Raw genomic sequence first — 17,450 nt, 5'->3', positions numbered from 1 at the left:
CATTCCGTACTCGGTATGGATTATTTGAATATATAGTCATGCAATTCAGGATATGTAATGCCCCTGCAACTTTTCAAAGCTTTGTTAATGATATATTTAGAGATGTACTTGATGTTTGTTTAGTCATATACTTAGATGACATTCTCATATATTCATCGACTATACAAGAACATATAAAATATGTTAAATTAGTATTAGAATGATTAAGAATCCATCGTCTATACACTAAACTGGAAAAATGTATATTTAATGTAGATTTTGTCACTTTTCTTGGGTACCACATCACCCCTGAGGGAATGTACATGGTACAAGATAAGATTCAAGTTCTCACTGATTGGCCAGCTCCCTTTTCAAAAAAGGATGTACAAAGATTCATGGAATTTTCTAATTTTTATTGTAAATTTATTAAAGGCTTTGCATCCCTTACTAAACCCATTACTGACTTAACAAAGTAAACTAACCATCCTTTCATTTGGACTGAAGCTGCTGATCAAGCTTTTCAGCTATTAAAGAAAAAATGTACTTCAGCTCCTATTCTGCAGTTCCCAAATCCTGACCTCCAGTACATTCTTGAGGTGGATGCCTCCCATTACGCCATAGGGGCTGTTCTTTCCCAGAGAAAAACTTTACTAGATCCAATACATCCTGTAGCCTTTCTCTCTAGAGTTATGTCCTCTGCAGAACAAAATTACTCAGTAGGTGAGAAAGAATTATTGGCAATAAAAGCTTAATTTGAGCATTGGAGACATTTCTTAGAGGGAACAAAAATACCTATTCTTATATATTCTTACCATAGAGTTTATATTTCTCACAATTTCATTACTTAATCACTTACCATCCCGGGAAAAGCAATGGTAAAGCCAATGCTTTATCCATAAAAGACCAAAAACCTACTATATGTCATGAACCCACAAATGTGATACCTTTAGAAAACATAATTGGGTTTCTCACTACTGATATTAATTCCTTTAAAAAGATTCTTCCAAGCCCTTAGACTGTTTGCAACTCCATTCAAATGGAGCTTACTACCATCATAACCTTATTTATATACCTCCCATTTTTAACCAAGAAATTCTAAAAGCACTTCACAATTCCCTTTAGCAGAACTCCCAGGTATACATAAAATGTTTTAGTTGCTTAAACGCTTATTCTGGTGACCTAAGAAGTATCATGACGTCAATAAATATTTCTTTCCTAAGATATGGAAAGTCCACAACATCATCAATTACTAGTGGGAATATCACTCCTGGCCAGCAGAAGGAGGTAAAGAGCACCACAGCAAAGCTGTTAAGTGTCTCTCCCCTACCCATAATCCCCAGCCATTCTCTTTGCCTCTGTCAATGGAGGAGGTGAAGTTCTGGTGTCTGAAGATGATTTTTTTCGCTACAAGCAAGATTTTTTGGGTTTAGCCGTAGTCCAAGTCAATCTTTTCAGTAGGGTAGTGGTGGCTTTAAAGCAGTTAGGAACTTGCGAGGTAGGCCTTGCCACTTGCTTTTCCTAACATTTTGCTGCCCTAGCATAGGAAAGCCAGAGTAGGTTTACTCTATTCTTTCTTTTTTCCACAGGCCTCTGTAAGGAGTTGGCTTTCTTTCACACCTTGTGAGCTGTCTCCCTGCCGGACAGCTAGATTGCAGGTAAGTGCATCTTATCTTCTAGGTGGAGGCAGGGCCGTTTATAGAGAATCTGGCTCCCAGGGCAAAATTCCAAAATGCGCCCCGCTCACAGATTCTAAAGTCCCCCTCCTAGAGCTTGCATGTCACTGTCATTTAGAGGTCAGCTACAAAGCAGCAGACAAATGTTAGCTCCTAGTAGTGCATTGCTGTTGCTAAGGATATGTACATATGCTTTTCAACAATGGATACCAAGAGAACAAGAATAATAGAATTGTCATAAATTTTTTTGGTGTATCCTGAATTATGAAAGCTTAATTTTGACTTTCCTATTCCTTTAAATGTGTCCTTTTTTTCCAAATATATATATAGTGAGTAACCGTTTTGAGCTGGCCAGCTTTTTCTATGTGTTTATTTTACATATTGAAACACTTTCAGTATATTTGCACTTATAATAAAATTTATATATTATTCTTATGTGTGTGGTTTTGATTTAGGGGACCCGGCCGTTAACTGGTTCACACTGCAGCAGAGAACACCAATTTCAAAAATACTAAATACCTAAATTTATTATAATTAAATTTCTTACAAGTAGATATTTTGGAGTGCTGAAATCCCTGTCTTTCATTGGAGAGGGCACTACTGTGTCCTCTTCGTGTTTCTCCCTTTTGTTGTAATGAATATATATATATATATATATATATATATATATATATATATATATATATATATATATATATATATATATATTAAATTAAACTTTTATATTTTAAATATATTTATATTATCTAAAAATATCTTTATATATTTTACTAATTGCCATTTTATTTCTACTTTTCTTATAGCTATGCATATTTATTTGTTTAATGCATATCAATCCCTTTAAATTCTTATCCAAAATGTATCTACAAAACTTCCAATAGACTTTAAACTTGAACTTTGCCAAAAAGTCATCAGGTAAGATTTTCTAAAGGATTGCAATATGTCACTGGGTGTATTTGTAACATATTTAGGTGGTCTATTACAATTATTTTGAAAAGTTATATCAATTTGTTTTTAAAAAATTCACTATTAAAGTCACTGGGGTATATTTATCAAGCAGGGGTTGTCAATCAACCGATCGTATTCGATCGGGTTGATTTCTGTCCGCGTCCTCAGAGCAGGCAGACAAGTTATGGAGCAGTGGTCTCTAGGCAAAAAGGGGCATCAAGCACCATACTGAGCTTGATAAATATGCCCCTATGAAATTTTTGCTCATAAATAATTTGATAAAGAACTGTAATAGCTGTTTATTTTTCAAATATACTATACACACAGGCAGTAAAAGACAGAGACATGCACACACAGACAGTAATAGACAGAGATATGCACTCATAGACAGTAATAGACTGAGACATGCACTCACAGGCAGTAATAGACAGAGACATGCACTCACAGGCAGTAATAGACAGAGACATGCACTCACAGGCAGTAATAGACAGAGACATGCACATACAGGCAATAATAGACAGAGGCATGCACACACAGGCAGGGATAGATAAGCATACACACACAGGCAGGGATAGATAGGCATACACACACTCAGGCAGTAATAGACAGAGACATGCACACACAGGCAATAATATACAGAGACATGCACACACAGGCAGGGATAGATAGGCATACACACACAGGTAGGGATAGATAGGCACACATACTCAGGCAGTAATAGCACACACAGGCAGGGATAGATAGGTATACACACACACACTCTAGCAGTAATAGGTAGATTCACACACAGAGGCAGGGATAGATAGGCACACCCACACACTAAGGCAGTAATTGCAGACACAAGCACTCACATGTGAGTTTGTGAAAACTTGCCATTGTCATTATGTAGTAAATTATACATACACACACCCATCACTATTAATTTTATTTAATTCAACAGTCCTTAACAGAAAACCTGTTCCTTATTATGTGGAAACCCAATTTTTATAAAGCACCTTTTTTAATTAGCTCAGTAAAAACGAAAAAATATGTACATATCATTATGTAAAGATCATGAATAATTTGTCATATGCAGAAAACATCACCTCTTTAGTGACACAGCTCAGTGAGATAGGAGATTGCTTTCCTCAGGGTGATTCCTCTCCTTTTTTCTTTCAGTTTTAGCTCTAAGTAGTTATCCGGTCTTAACACGCCCCCTTTGTGATCTTGTTTCTCCATTTGTATGATTGACATCCAATGCAGCTAATTAAAGAACAGCATCCTTTCAAATATATATATTATATTTTTAATGTATATGCTTGTGATCTGTGTATTTTAACCTTTCCTATACCAGTAGTTTATCAAGCAAGCACTGCCACTTTAACACAGTGCTCCCCACTGCTCCCTAATGTGCCCCGGCCACTGCCCGGTCTGCCTGCCCCTAGAAACGGCCCTGGGTGGAGTCTTGCACTTAAGCTCATTATGGCTGCAATTATTTATGGAGACACTGTTATCCTTTACTCTGTTTCATGCAGGAAAGTAGACTGTTTGTGTATTATGTTGTAGAAACTTGATGCAAACACTCGGTGCGAAAATCTGTATTTTCTTTTTCTCACTATTATTGATATATACCTGCTGTTCTTTATTTCTGTACCGTGAATTTGGTTAATAAATAAATATGGAAAGAAAAACAAGAAGATAGTTAAAAAAAATGTTTTAATATTAGAAACAAGATATGTGACTTTAACCCACCAGAGTAAACACTCTAGTTAAGAATTTTAACACTGTACAGTCAGTCCTCAATAGACCACCTTAAAGAGATATAAACCCCAAAAAATATTTTGTGATTCAGACTGATCATCCCATTTTTAAAAAGTTTCCAATTCACTTCTATTGTCAAATTTGCTTCATTCCCATGATATTCTGTGTTGAAGCACTAAATGGCAGGAAAAAGTGCTGCCACCTAGTGGTCTTGCAAATGGATAACATTCTTGCAAAACTGCTGCCATATAGTGCTTTAGAAATGGCCCGGCTCCTAAGCATACGTCCTTGCTTTTCAACAAAAGATACCAAGAAAACTAAGAAAAATTCATAATAGAAGTAAAGTAGAAAATTGTTTAAAATTGTATGCTCTGATTCGTGAACGAAAAAAATGGGGTTTCATATTCTTTTAACCTCTGAAATACCAACATGGATTCAAGAATGTGATTAAAAGTTTTAGCTTATTGTTATATTTTCAACTCTTTGGGCTTCACTGGCTGCCTGCTGCTGCCAGTGGCTGACTGTCTACCTGACGTCACCCACTCTGAGACTGAGAGGGAGAAATCGTGCAGGATGAGCCACGTCCACCTGGTGTCGCCACTGTGTGACACAGGCTTACACACTGTCTGCACCATCTGAGCCACGTGAGGTGACTGAGTGAGCCTTCTGCCCGCAGACATCGAGTGAAGTCGACGAGACGACGAGTGAATTAGGAGTGATGACACTGGTGGGGGGGTCTCTGAGGAGGGGTTCGGAGGCCAGAGCGGGCATTTCTAGGAATGGTGGGGGTCTCTGAGGGGGCCGGAGGCTGGAGCGGGCACACACTCAGTGTCAATCATACACTATAAATGACTTGACTTAGTTTCCTGGCTGAGACTTATAAATTATGGCATCAATTGACGGATGACCTTAAGCAGCCAGCGCTCAGCACGGTCACCTATACATTAAAGGATCATTTTACATCTAATCCTACACGACTTGTATACTTAGTTTTATGGTCTATTTTATACTGAATATTTGCGGAATGTGTGTATTTTACCAGCATTACATTTTTAGGGATTTTTTTCAATTGAATAGTTTATATTTAACATTTACGCACTCTTAGTTTGTGGCACTATTTACTAAAGAGATAAGGGATATATCTCTTATAAGATTATCTTTTTAGAGGTATTGTGTGTATATATCGATTTTATATATATTTTTATATATATTTACATATTTTATTGTGTTGCATATAACTGTGTGTGTGTATAACTATGTGTGTGTGCAGTCTAGGAACAATATATATAATCAGAACTGGGTGGGCACTAATAATTTTCACCACTAAATCATATATATATATATATTTTTATATATATATATATATATATATATATATATATATATATATATATATATATATATATATATACAGGTAGCCCTCAGTTTACGCCGGGGTTAGGTTCCAGAAGGAATGGTTGTAAAATTGAAACCCAGTTTATAATGTAAGTCAATGGGAAGTGAGGGAGATAGGTTCCAGGCCCTTCTCAAAATTATCATAAGTAACACCTAATACATTATTTTTAAAGTTTTGAAATGAAGACTTTAAATGCTAACCAGCATTTTAAACCTAATAAAATAATCACACAACACAAAATATATAATTAAACTAAGTTAAATTAACAAAAACATTTGCTAAACAGCATTATAAACCTAATACAATAATCACACAACACATACTTCACTTGCATTTTTCTGCAAACAGTTCTTTCTATGCATTCCAATCTGAACTGATTTATAGACAGGAAGATCATGTTCCTTTGAAATCTGCTCGATAGCTCAGGTCTGGTTCAACTGATTAATTTCAGCTTGCTTGGCTTTGCTGCAACACAAGCGGACAGCTCCGCCTACTGGCTATTTTAATAAATGCACTGCTTCTCAATACTTTTCAATAGCAGTCACATGACTGGAAAAAAAGGTTGTTATTCTGAAACGGTGTAAATTGAACCGTTGTAAACCGAGGGCCACCTGTATATATATATATATATATATATATATATATATATATATATATATATATATATATATATATATATATATATATAAACCTTTGTACTGTGCCATGTAAAATTAATTTATCATGGTCATCATCTGGCAAAACTTTATTTAAAAATTTTAGAAAATAAAACATGGTAGCCAGGCACAGGTTTCTGAACCACTCTGTATATGCCGTGTAAGTATTGTTTTAAAGGGACCCAATATTTTTTCTTAAATGATTCGAATAGAGCATATATTTTTTTTTTTTTTTTTTTTTTTTTTTTTAAAACAAGCTTTATTGACAAAAAAAAATTAAAGTAACATACAGTCAAGCCGTGCTTGATATTTGGTCATCAGTAATACAACACAATACCTCTGGACATTAATAAATTTAGCTTAATACATCTTTCACCTACTTTCGGGTGTATCAAAGAGACGGAATGTCCAAGAGTAAAAGAGTACAAGGAACAAGCCAGCTGTGAAGTCCAAAGCTTGTGATTTTTCTTTTTCAAATAAACAAAAATCAGATAATAAAAAACGAAAGAAAAAGAAAAAAGAGAATGAAAAAGCAAAACAAAATGTAACCTGTTACGTAACTTGTGTGTTTATAATAATACATTATGAGATGAGAGTTGCAGTGCAGGGTACTTTGGATATCATGGGTTATGGAGTATACAGTCGTCAAGAAACTTAAAGCCTATAAGTCCGGGTATCCGTCAGGGCCCAGGATCAGAGAGGGGATATGGAGATGCTAGTTATTCATCAAGTGGTCCCAACAACCCCATGAATATAGGTCTCCCAATAGAGGGACATTGCACAGTAGAAGTCAAGTCTGTTAGTTTGGATGTAGTGGTACTTCTCAAGGGATAGTAGGAGTGAAACATTTTGCATCCAGCTTTTTGTGGTCGGGACGGCTCTCTGTTTCCATAGTCTAGGTACTAATTGTTTTGCGCTGCTAAGCATGATATATAATAATTTGGATTTATATTTACATTTGATTCGTGGGGGTTTGTTGAAAAGCAGAATCAGAGGGTCTAAAGGAATCTCGTGTACAAGGGCTTTTTGGATCTCAGTGTGAATGCTTTTCCAAAAGGGTTGGAGAATTGGACAGTCCCACCATATGTGGTATAAAGTGCCTACATGTCCACAGCCTCTCCAGCACAGAGGGTCAGAGAGTCCATGAATTTTGGCCAACCTACTGGGGTATAAGTACCACCTGCATAATAGTTTCATGTTTGTCTCGGTGATGTTCATTGAGGATGGTGCTTTCCCCATATGTTGAAAGATGGAGTCCCATGTCTCAGAGGAGACACTAAAGCCCAGTTCCGTTTCCCAGGTTCGGGTGTATGATGGAAGATTTCTAGAGTGTATAGATGATAAAATCTTATAAGTCAAGGAAAGGGTTCCCCTCGTTGGCTGTGTGGACCAGCAAAGTGTTTCAAAAGGGTTTAAACTCCTAACTATATTAGCCCTATCTTTATGGTGTGAGATAAAATGGGACAGTTGGAGGTATTCAAACCAATTGTTAAAGTATGGGATATTTCTCTCTGCCAACGTGGACATGGGTAAGATACTACCCTCCTCTAGCAAGGAGAAGCAGGGTAGCCCTGCTGCTATACTATATGTCCCATCCGCCCATACCTGTAGGCAAGGGGGAAGGGCTTTATTATGGCAAAGGGGGGTTAATGGGGAAGGTACCGTAGACACCCCCTTTATGGATTTAGTAAGGCGATCCCATGTCAGAAAAGTGTCTATTATCAGGGAGGTGGGGGCTATCCACGGGGCTCTGTCTCGTTGGTGTAGCCAGCATTGTGTGCCTAAACTTTTTGAGCCAGTTAAGTCATGTTCGAGCTTCACCCATTCTTTGTCTTGCACGTTTTTGCACCAATCTATAATTCTAGTGAGAAAGGCTGCTTGCTGATAGAACAGAAGGTTAGGAACTCCAAGTCCTCCTCTATTGCGGGGCCTATAAAGTGTGGCTTTTGCAATTCTAGGACGTTGGTGCGCCCACAGGAAGGCATTGACTAATTTTTGCGCTGAGCTGATGTAGTGCTGAGGGAGATAGATAGGGACTGTCTGGAACAAATAGAGGAAGCGCGGAAGAATGCTCATCTTGAAAGCATGTGCTCTACCGAGCCAAGATAAGCATTTATTCTGCCAGCCCTTCAGTTCTGCCTTGACAGACTCAAACAGAGCCTGATGATTCAATTGGATCAGGGAATCCTGTGCATTCGAGAGTTGAATTCCTAAGTATTTGATGGAGGTGTGCTCCTGTCGGAATAAGTATTGCTCTGAAATCTGGTTGGCCCTGTGGTCTGAAAGCCCTACACTTAGAAATTCCGACTTCAACATGTTAATTTTGAAATTAGATAGGGAACTATATCTCTCTATGACAGGAATTAGGGAAGAGAGTGATTCCAGGGGTGAGGTTAGAGTAAAAAGGACGTCATCTGCGTACATTGTTGTTTTGTACTGAGTGTCACCTATTTGAATCCCTTTTATTCCTGAATTTTTTCTAACATTAGCAGCTAGGACCTCCATAGCCAAAACGAACAGCAGGGGGGAAAGAGGACAGCCCTGTCTTGTACCGTTAAGGATGGGAAAGGGGTCTGATAAAGAATCATTTAGCTTAATCCGGGCTTTAGGAGTATGATATAAGGCAAAAATTTTCCCTATAAGTTTCTCTCCCATTCCAAAACGTGCTAATGTGAGTTTTAAAAATTGCCAATCTAATCTATCAAACGCCTTTTCGGCATCAATGGCTAGAAAGATAGAGGGAATGGAATGAGTTTTTGCATAATCAAGGAGATTGAGGATCTTAATAGTGTTGTCTCTCGCCTCTCGGCGAGGGACAAAGCCCACTTGGTTTAGGTGGATTAGTTGGGGTAGCAATTTGTTGAGTCTTAAGGCGATGAGTTTTGCGTACAGTTTGATGTCAACGTTTAGGAGTGAAATAGGGTGAAAATTAGCGGGGGAGTTAGTAGGTTTGCCCGGTTTGGGGATCACTGTAATGTGGGCTTCTAACATTGAGGAAAGAAAAGGGTGCGTCTGGTCGGCAGTGTTAAAGACCGTGCATAGGTGGGGAATCAAGATTGGTGCAAATTTCTTATAATAGGAAGCCGTGAACCCGTCAGGGCCTGGGCTCTTACCTGATGGTAACTGTTTAAGGGCTACGGCAATTTCTGCTGCCGAAAAGGGAGACTCGAGATCAGCTGCCTGCGCTTCTGTTAACTGAGGTAAGGGGGTGTCTAAGAGGTATGCTTTAGTGGTATTGTCGTCATTGCTTGAGGCATTTAGTCTCGGTAGGTTATAAAGTTTTGAATAATAAGCTAAGAATTTGGAGAGTATCTCCGGGGTCGTATTGACCGTCTTTTCTGATGGTGATTTAATTTCAGTGACAAAGGTTTTTAGTTTTTTAAGTTTTAAGGAGCGTGCAAGGAACTTTCCTGCTCTGTTACTCTCGAAGTAAAATTTTTGTTTAGTTTTTAGAGCTAGTGTATTAGCCTCCTGCATTAGCTGTTCTTGTACTGTTTGCCTAGCTTTGTCAAGTTCTTCGAGGGTGCGTGTGTCTGTTGGGTTCAATTTATGTTGGTGTTCCAATCTAGCTAGGAGGTCAGTGGATGATTTGTAAAGCAACCGTGCTTTTTGCCTGATGTACGCTTTATATTTAATGAACTCTCCTCTGATATAGCATTTGTGGGCTTCCCAGACCACAAGGGGGTCTGTCTCTGGTAGTGAGTTTAGTTGAAAATATTCCGGAAGCCTCTTCTCTATTTTGTTTTTAAAATCAGGGTAGTTTAACAAATTATCATCTAATTTCCACATAAAGGAGGGCTGTGGTGCAGAGGGCCATATCAATTGTGTCAGCACAGCAGAGTGGTCAGACCAGACTGTGTGTGAAAGTTTAGAGGTGAGGACATAAGATAAGCCTTTTTGGTTTGTAAGGAGGTAATCGATTCTACTGTATGAACGATGTGGAGAGGAGAAGAAGGTGTAGTCCCTTCTAGTTGGATGTTTAAATCTCCATGTGTCAAAAATTGTCTGTTCGTACATGAGTTTCCATAATTGTTTAAGTGTATTTTTAGATGTGGAAGGCTTTGGATTTGTGGTGTCCATATCCGGGTGTATGGGTATATTAAAGTCGCCTCCAATGTAGAGTGTTCCTATAGTGTGATCTAAAATCCGTGCAAAATGTTTTTTGAAAAAGGGGAGTTGATTTTTGTTCGGGGCATATAAATTTACTAGAGTAACTGGTGAGCCAAACAACAAACCAGTCACACACAGAAACCTCCCCTCCGTGTCCGTATATGTTTGAATCGGGGTAAAGGAAATGTGCCTGCTCATAAGGATGCTCACACCATTTCTTTTGTGATCAAAGGAGTTGTGGAAATGTTGTGTATAGTGTCCCCCAAAATATTTTGGTTCCTTAAGTTTTAGGAAGTGCGTTTCCTGTAGGAATAAAATATCACCTCCTTTGCGACGGAGGTCTAACATAGCCATAGAACGCTTCTGTGCTGAATTAAAACCTCTCACGTTCTGGCTTATCAAAGTAATGTTCTTGCTGTTAGAAGTCATGGTTTGTCAGTACGGGAATGTCTGTCAATTTGTATAAGTGTCTATTCAATGAAGTCTTGATGACAAGCAGTGTGTGCATACTCCATTTCAGCTGTAACCCAAAGTCTGCATTTCTCATACGTAACATAAACATCAAAAACAGGTAATAACCTAAAAGTGAGCAGTGACATTTACATCTAAACAAAAAATATCTTAGTGAAAATAACGCCATAAAACGTTTATTACTTACGAGGAGGCAGTAGCCAGCTCCACATAAAGGTATATAATAAGGTCTAACAAGTGCCCATGTTTCACATTTACATAACAGTAATAAAGATAAACAGGCTTAATCTGTGACATTATGCATGGTAAACGAGCCAAACTGTTTTACTTAATAACAAGAGCTTTTTAGTAATTATAACAGTGAAGGCAGAAGAAAAAAAGAAAACAAAAGGATACTTATCGGCATCCAACAGGGCAGAACTTCGAAAATCAAACAAGGATAACACCAACTGTGCTATTGTTCAGGCAGACTTTACCAGGTCTCTGGTTAGGGGTCACAAGACCCAGCTTTCATCTCATCCTCCCAGACTAGGGCTCTGGGGGGGGCATCAAGGAGAGGAACTTGGAGACCTGGTTGTTGGATGAGCTCTTTGCTTATGGGAAACCTTTTGCCAGCCTCCTCGATCTGTCCCAGCTGGTCTTTTCTTTGGGGGTTCCTGAGAGTCCTCCGTAGGTGTTTCAATGGGGGTCTCGATCTCTAGGGCCGAGCAGAAATCCCCAACATCTTTCAGAGATTTACAGTTTAACTTCCTGTTTCCATGCAGGACATATAGGTGAAAAGGAAAGCCCCATCTGTATAGGATCCTCTTTTGTCGTAAAAGTGTGGTCAGTGGAGCCAGTTCCCTTCTTCTTTGTAAAGTCCTTTGTGATAAATCTTGGAAGAATTGTAGAACGACACCTCTAAACTTAACCGGCTGGTTCTTACGGGAGAGGTTCAGGAGCTCCTCCTTTTCTCCGAAGTCTTTGAACTTCATAATGACATCCCTTGGAGGTGCTGTGTCGGGAGGTTTGGGCCTCAGGGCTCTGTGGGCTCTGACCCAAGGGATGTCTGTAGTCGGTGAGGTGTTCTTCAGGTGAGCAAAGAGAGCTGGAAAATAAGTCGGGAAATCTTTCGGGAGCACCGACTCAGGAATACCTCTTATTCTAAGATTTTTCCTGCGGCTGCGATTTTCCAGGTCTTCTATCTTGTCATGTAGATCAGATAGCAGCTCGGTATGATGTTTTGTTACATTCTGAGTCGTGTTAATTTCTCCTTGCAAGTGGTCTGTAAATTCCTCTAATGCTTCCACTCTATTGCCCATAGAGTGCAGGTCCTGTTTCAATTCCGCTATTTCTTCGCGTATACATGAGCGGATTATGTCTGCAATGTCCTGCTTAGACGCCAGTGTGGAGAGAATAGTGTTTGGCACAGAGGTGCTTTCCTCAGAGGTCTCCACCATTTTTTGTGGTGTCTTCACCCTTTGTAAAGGTGATCTGGCCATCTCAGAGTTCATAATTGCCTTAGTTCCCGTAGGGGAAAAAAACTGATCCACCACACTGTCCCTCTGACTGTTCATTTTCTGTGGCTTGCTGGGCTTTGCTGAACGTTTGGTGTTCATAGTTGAGACTTAGTAGGGGGCACAGCGAGCATACAGTGGGCACCCCTGGCGACCCCCTCTGCGAAGGTGGGGCAAAAATAACAGTCCCGGATTAACCCCTATCAGAAACAAAAAGGGATGTGTATTAAATATATGGTCCCTGTTCAAAGCTGGGTTACCTCTAGATGTGGGTTTCAAATAAAAACTCAGTCCAGTATTAGTGTGTGCCACAAAGCTCTCCTTAATAGTTATGTGGTTCAGTACAGTAAAGGAGCTATGATTTGTAGCTGCTTAATAACCGGTATGTCCGGTGTGTTCTCCTGTATCTGGCTGCAAACCAAACAAGAATCCGCTGTTATAGTCCTCTTTATTTTGTACTTTATATATTTATATTTCTTCCCTCCTGCGCTAACTTTGCTAAGTAACCCGATCAGGCCAAGGACTGTTTATTCCCCCTTGCACACGCAGCTTCTGGCTACATGTGATGCTGTCAAGATGGCGGCCTATTGCGGAGGGGCCTCAGGGACCGGCGGCTCGCGGACAGAATAGCACTCGCGGGAGAAGATAATGGGGGGTTCCCTTCTGCCTCTCACAGTTACCTGTGGTCATCCGAGTCCGGTAAGAGTAGGCACCTTTCTCCTTACATAGTTGTGACCTTCTGCCGTTTGTTGCGTAGCGGCGCTTCTAGAACTGCAGCGTGTGGCTTGAAAACTGAGTGAGCTGTCAGTCTCTCAGTTGGGATAGCAGACCGCACTTTAAAAAGTTGATCTTCAGCCTCTCTAAGTGAATATTTATCGGCTCCTTGTAGATAAGTGTGTATGGTGGCAAAATTGTGACTTTATAGGGCCATATTGTCGGAGCTGGCTACCGGAGCTATGGAGTTAAGCAGCCATCTTAGCTGCGGCCAGCTCCGCCCCTGTCGAGCATATATTTTTTAAACAGCTTTCCAATGTACTTCTATTATCAAATTTGCTTTATTCTTTTGGCATCCTTTACCAAAGGAGTGACAATGCACTACTGTGAGCTAGCTGAATACATTGGATGAACCAATGACAAGAGGAATATATGTGTAGCCACCAATCAGCAACTAGCAACCAGTAGTGCTTTGCTGCTCCTGAGCCTGATTAGATCTGCTTTTCAAGAAAGGATACCAAAGGAAGGAAGCAATTAGATAATAGAATAAAACTGGAAAGTTGTTTAAAATGATATGCTCTATTTTACCCATGAAAGTGTAATTTTTACTTTTTTGTCCCTATAAGCACATTTTTTCACACACTTTTAGAATCCCAAACATGCTAATTGTATACACTTTAGGGCAGATCAGCAAGTGGGCAATACATGGAAGCCTTATGCATTAAAACTCTCCTGTAGGTTTTTTTGTTTTAAATCTTTTTTAATTGAATATTCAGTAATAGGAAATGTAGTCCAGGCTGAAACATAAAAATAGGAAAATACTATGTTGATTGTTATAGTCCATTTATGCCTGCTCCTGCTGTAGAATCATATACAATAATTTTTTAGCAAACAAAAAAAAAATAACACTTTGTATGTGTTAATATGTGTGTATATATATATATATATATATATATATATATATATATATATATATGTATATATATATATATATATAAAACATAAAATATAAATACACATTAACACATACAAAGTGTTTTTCTTTTCATTTTTTGTTTGCTAAAAAAATTATTGTATGTGTCTGTTTTTTGTGTGAGATGTGTGTTTGTGTGTTACAGAGAGTTATCAGCAAGGAGTTAAAATGCTGGAATGTAAGAAACACATGTTTAAAGCCTCTGGCCACTATCAGAGGAGAGGCTCAGTAGCTGGTCAGATAAGGGAAGGTTAAAGCAGGGAGCCTGCTTGTTTAACCATGCAAGAAGCAGAGAAAAAAGCTACAAACAATATCAGATGACAACTGGCACAATAAAACACAGACGCCCTTTGCCCCCTTAAGGTATCTTGCTCACTTTATGTCTGCCCTCCTGCCTTAGCCCTGTGTGCAGTGGGCTTCCTCACAGGAAACATTTTCAGCACCACACAAGGGAAAAGAGAAGGGGAGAGGACAGAGGGGAGTGGCAGCAGATAAACAGCAAGTAGCAATTTGCAAACATCACGGCTCTGCTTACTTTCACAGCAATTAGTGGCTCCGGTAATTAATAAGCTTAAATATCTGTACTTATTGTGGCTTTGTGGCCACCTAATTTTAGCGGGGGGCGGGGGCAAACAGGGGGGTAAAGAATTAACTAGAGGGGTCTATAGCCCCGTCTGCCCCCATGTAGTGATGCCTATGTGTGTGTATAACTGTGTTTGTGTGTATAACTGTGCATGCGTGTGTGTATAACTGTGCATGTGTGTGTGTAATATGTGTGTATGAGCATGTATGTATGTAGGTAGGTGTATAACTGTATATGTGTGTGTGTGGAAATATGTGTGTATGAGTATGTATGTAGGTGTTTATCTGTGTGTGTATAACTGTGTGTATAACTGTTCATATGTGTGTGTATAACTGTGCATGTGTGTAAATATGTGTGTATGAGCATGTATGTATATAGGTGTATAACTGTGCATGTGTGTGTGTGTGTAAATATGTGTGTAGTAGTATGTATGTAGGTGTATAACTGTGTGTGTAAATATGTGTGTATGAGCATGTATGTAGATGTATAACTGTGTGAGTAAATATTTGTGTATGAGCATGTGTGTGTGTGTATGTAAATAGGTGTGTAAAATGTTTATTTGTTTATGAGTGTGTATGAATGTGTATGTCCTCTAGCTCTAATAGACTATAGTACAGGGGGGGTTAGCGGAGTAAGAAAAGTGTCCCTCTTTGGCTATTTCAAATGTTGGGAGGTATATCTGCAGCTTCGATTAAAGAGCAGTATCAGATGACATTCACTGGTTATAGGTGCTGAATAGTGCTAGTGGTAAGTAATGGTATGATACACAGTATTCAGGACTTATTTAATTAAACTGACAGCTAACCAGCTAAAGAGTTATGTGATCCTTCTTTCTGCAGAATTGCATAACCATTTAGCTGGATAGCTGTCAGTTTGATCAAAGTGCCTCACTTCACACACACACACACACACACACATACAAACACATGCACAGATAGACAGACATATGCACATGTGTGCACACACACACATACAAACACAAATACATATACTACTCACACACTGGCACACACGCAAACACCCAGATGGGTAATTATTTTCTCTATAACTATAGATAATGGTAATCTGTAGGTTTTGTTAGCATATCTCTGTAACAGTTTGTCAAAGACTAGAAATGGAGTGGTATGTAATCGGTGGGGGGGGGCAAAATGTATCCTCATCTGTGTGGCCAAAAATCCTAGCACTGGCCCTGGTTATAAGCCTTGGTTCTGAGGTATCCGGCCTCTTTCTCCTGGGATTCTTACAGCAGTGGAAGTTTTCAGGACCAAGTCCAGTTTTTTTATCTCCATGAGGCATACCAAGTAGAACCGGGATCCGGTGGTAGTGGTTATGCAGAGGGCATCGATGGATGAAGTGGAAGGCACACAGGAGGACTTCATTCCCCAAACACCGAGGCCTTCAGGCATGTATCATGCCCCCTTCCCTCTCCCTCCTCCCAGTCTGGCCAGTTGCCTCAAGAGTGTCCCCCAGCTAGGGCCCCAGAACAGACTGCCGGGCCGTTGGTAGGGGGCGGGACTAATGTTATCCCAGGCCCAGAGCCTCAAAACTTGGAGAGGTCGGGGTGGGGGCCCTAACTTCATCCGACCTCTCCCAGGAGGCTGCCGCTGCGGTGGTGGGCCTCTTCAGAGCCCTGTCTGCCACGGTGATCCCACAGGCCATCTTGCCTTCAGGTTGTGGCTGGGCCCTTGGGGCTCGGTCTGGCCGCGGGAGTTGCGGCATTGGGGGAGGGGCAGGCACACTCTGTGGCCATTACAGGCCCAAGTCTACTGCCCACTAACCCCTTAGGTCGCATTGCATCATCATGTGGTCCGCCCCCAAAGTGATGTCACTTCCGGAAGTGGCGTGGGCGGGTCGGGAGTGCACGGAGTAGTAGGGTGCTAGCTGCAGGTGAGTGGGGAGTTTCCAGGCACGGTAACTCCGCTGCGCAATGGTCTGCACAGGCCTTACAAGGGGCAAGATCATCCATGCTAAAAATGGGCCGTGGGGCAGCCACTTTGCATAGGCGTACCAGAGGAGATAGGAGTATATCATCCACATGTGGGATGGCTGGTGGTGAGGCAGAGGTGGCAGCTAGAAATGGAGCAGCAGTTGGGCACAGGGCCAGGCTGTACCCGAGGGGCCGCGGGGCACCTATTAACGCATCTGAGCCTAAGGGAGCATTAAAGAGCCATAGCACACATTTCGTTAATGCTGGCAAGTCCGACCAGGCTGGTCAGAAATAGCTCAATGCAAGCCTAGGCATAAATGAGTGGTTGAATGAAAGTTGCGGCGAGACCACTGGGCAGTATGAGAGAGATGATATGGAGATAGAACAGGGTCCAGGCACATCGACTCCGCTCTGCCACGGTGGGCAGGGGTATAATTCCACCAGCCTGGATACTCCCCTCTTCTTTATGTTTCCCACACAGGCTACCCTGCAGACATTGGATGCAGGAGTGTAACATACATCGGATCCTCGTACTGACCTTCAGAGAACTGCTACCAGGGATGATGCATCAGCAGCACAGTCCACATCGTCAGGCGAAGGGACATTAACTGCTTTGGCTGGTAGGCGATTCTCTTCACACCTCACACACACATTTACAGGGGAATCTAGTTCAGATTCAGATTCTGATGGGGGACGGAGGTTAGGGCTCACTAGCAAAGGAGAAAGGGGCATGTTCCACATGCTGAAGTTCCTAGTGGCTGATCGCAGTCAGAACAGGGAAGCA

This window comes from Bombina bombina, chromosome 1 (assembly GCF_027579735.1).
Source record: "Bombina bombina isolate aBomBom1 chromosome 1, aBomBom1.pri, whole genome shotgun sequence".
NCBI lineage: Eukaryota > Metazoa > Chordata > Amphibia > Anura > Bombinatoridae > Bombina > Bombina bombina.
The sequence above is the reverse complement of the archived record's forward strand: the minus strand, read 5'-3'. Positions refer to the sequence as shown.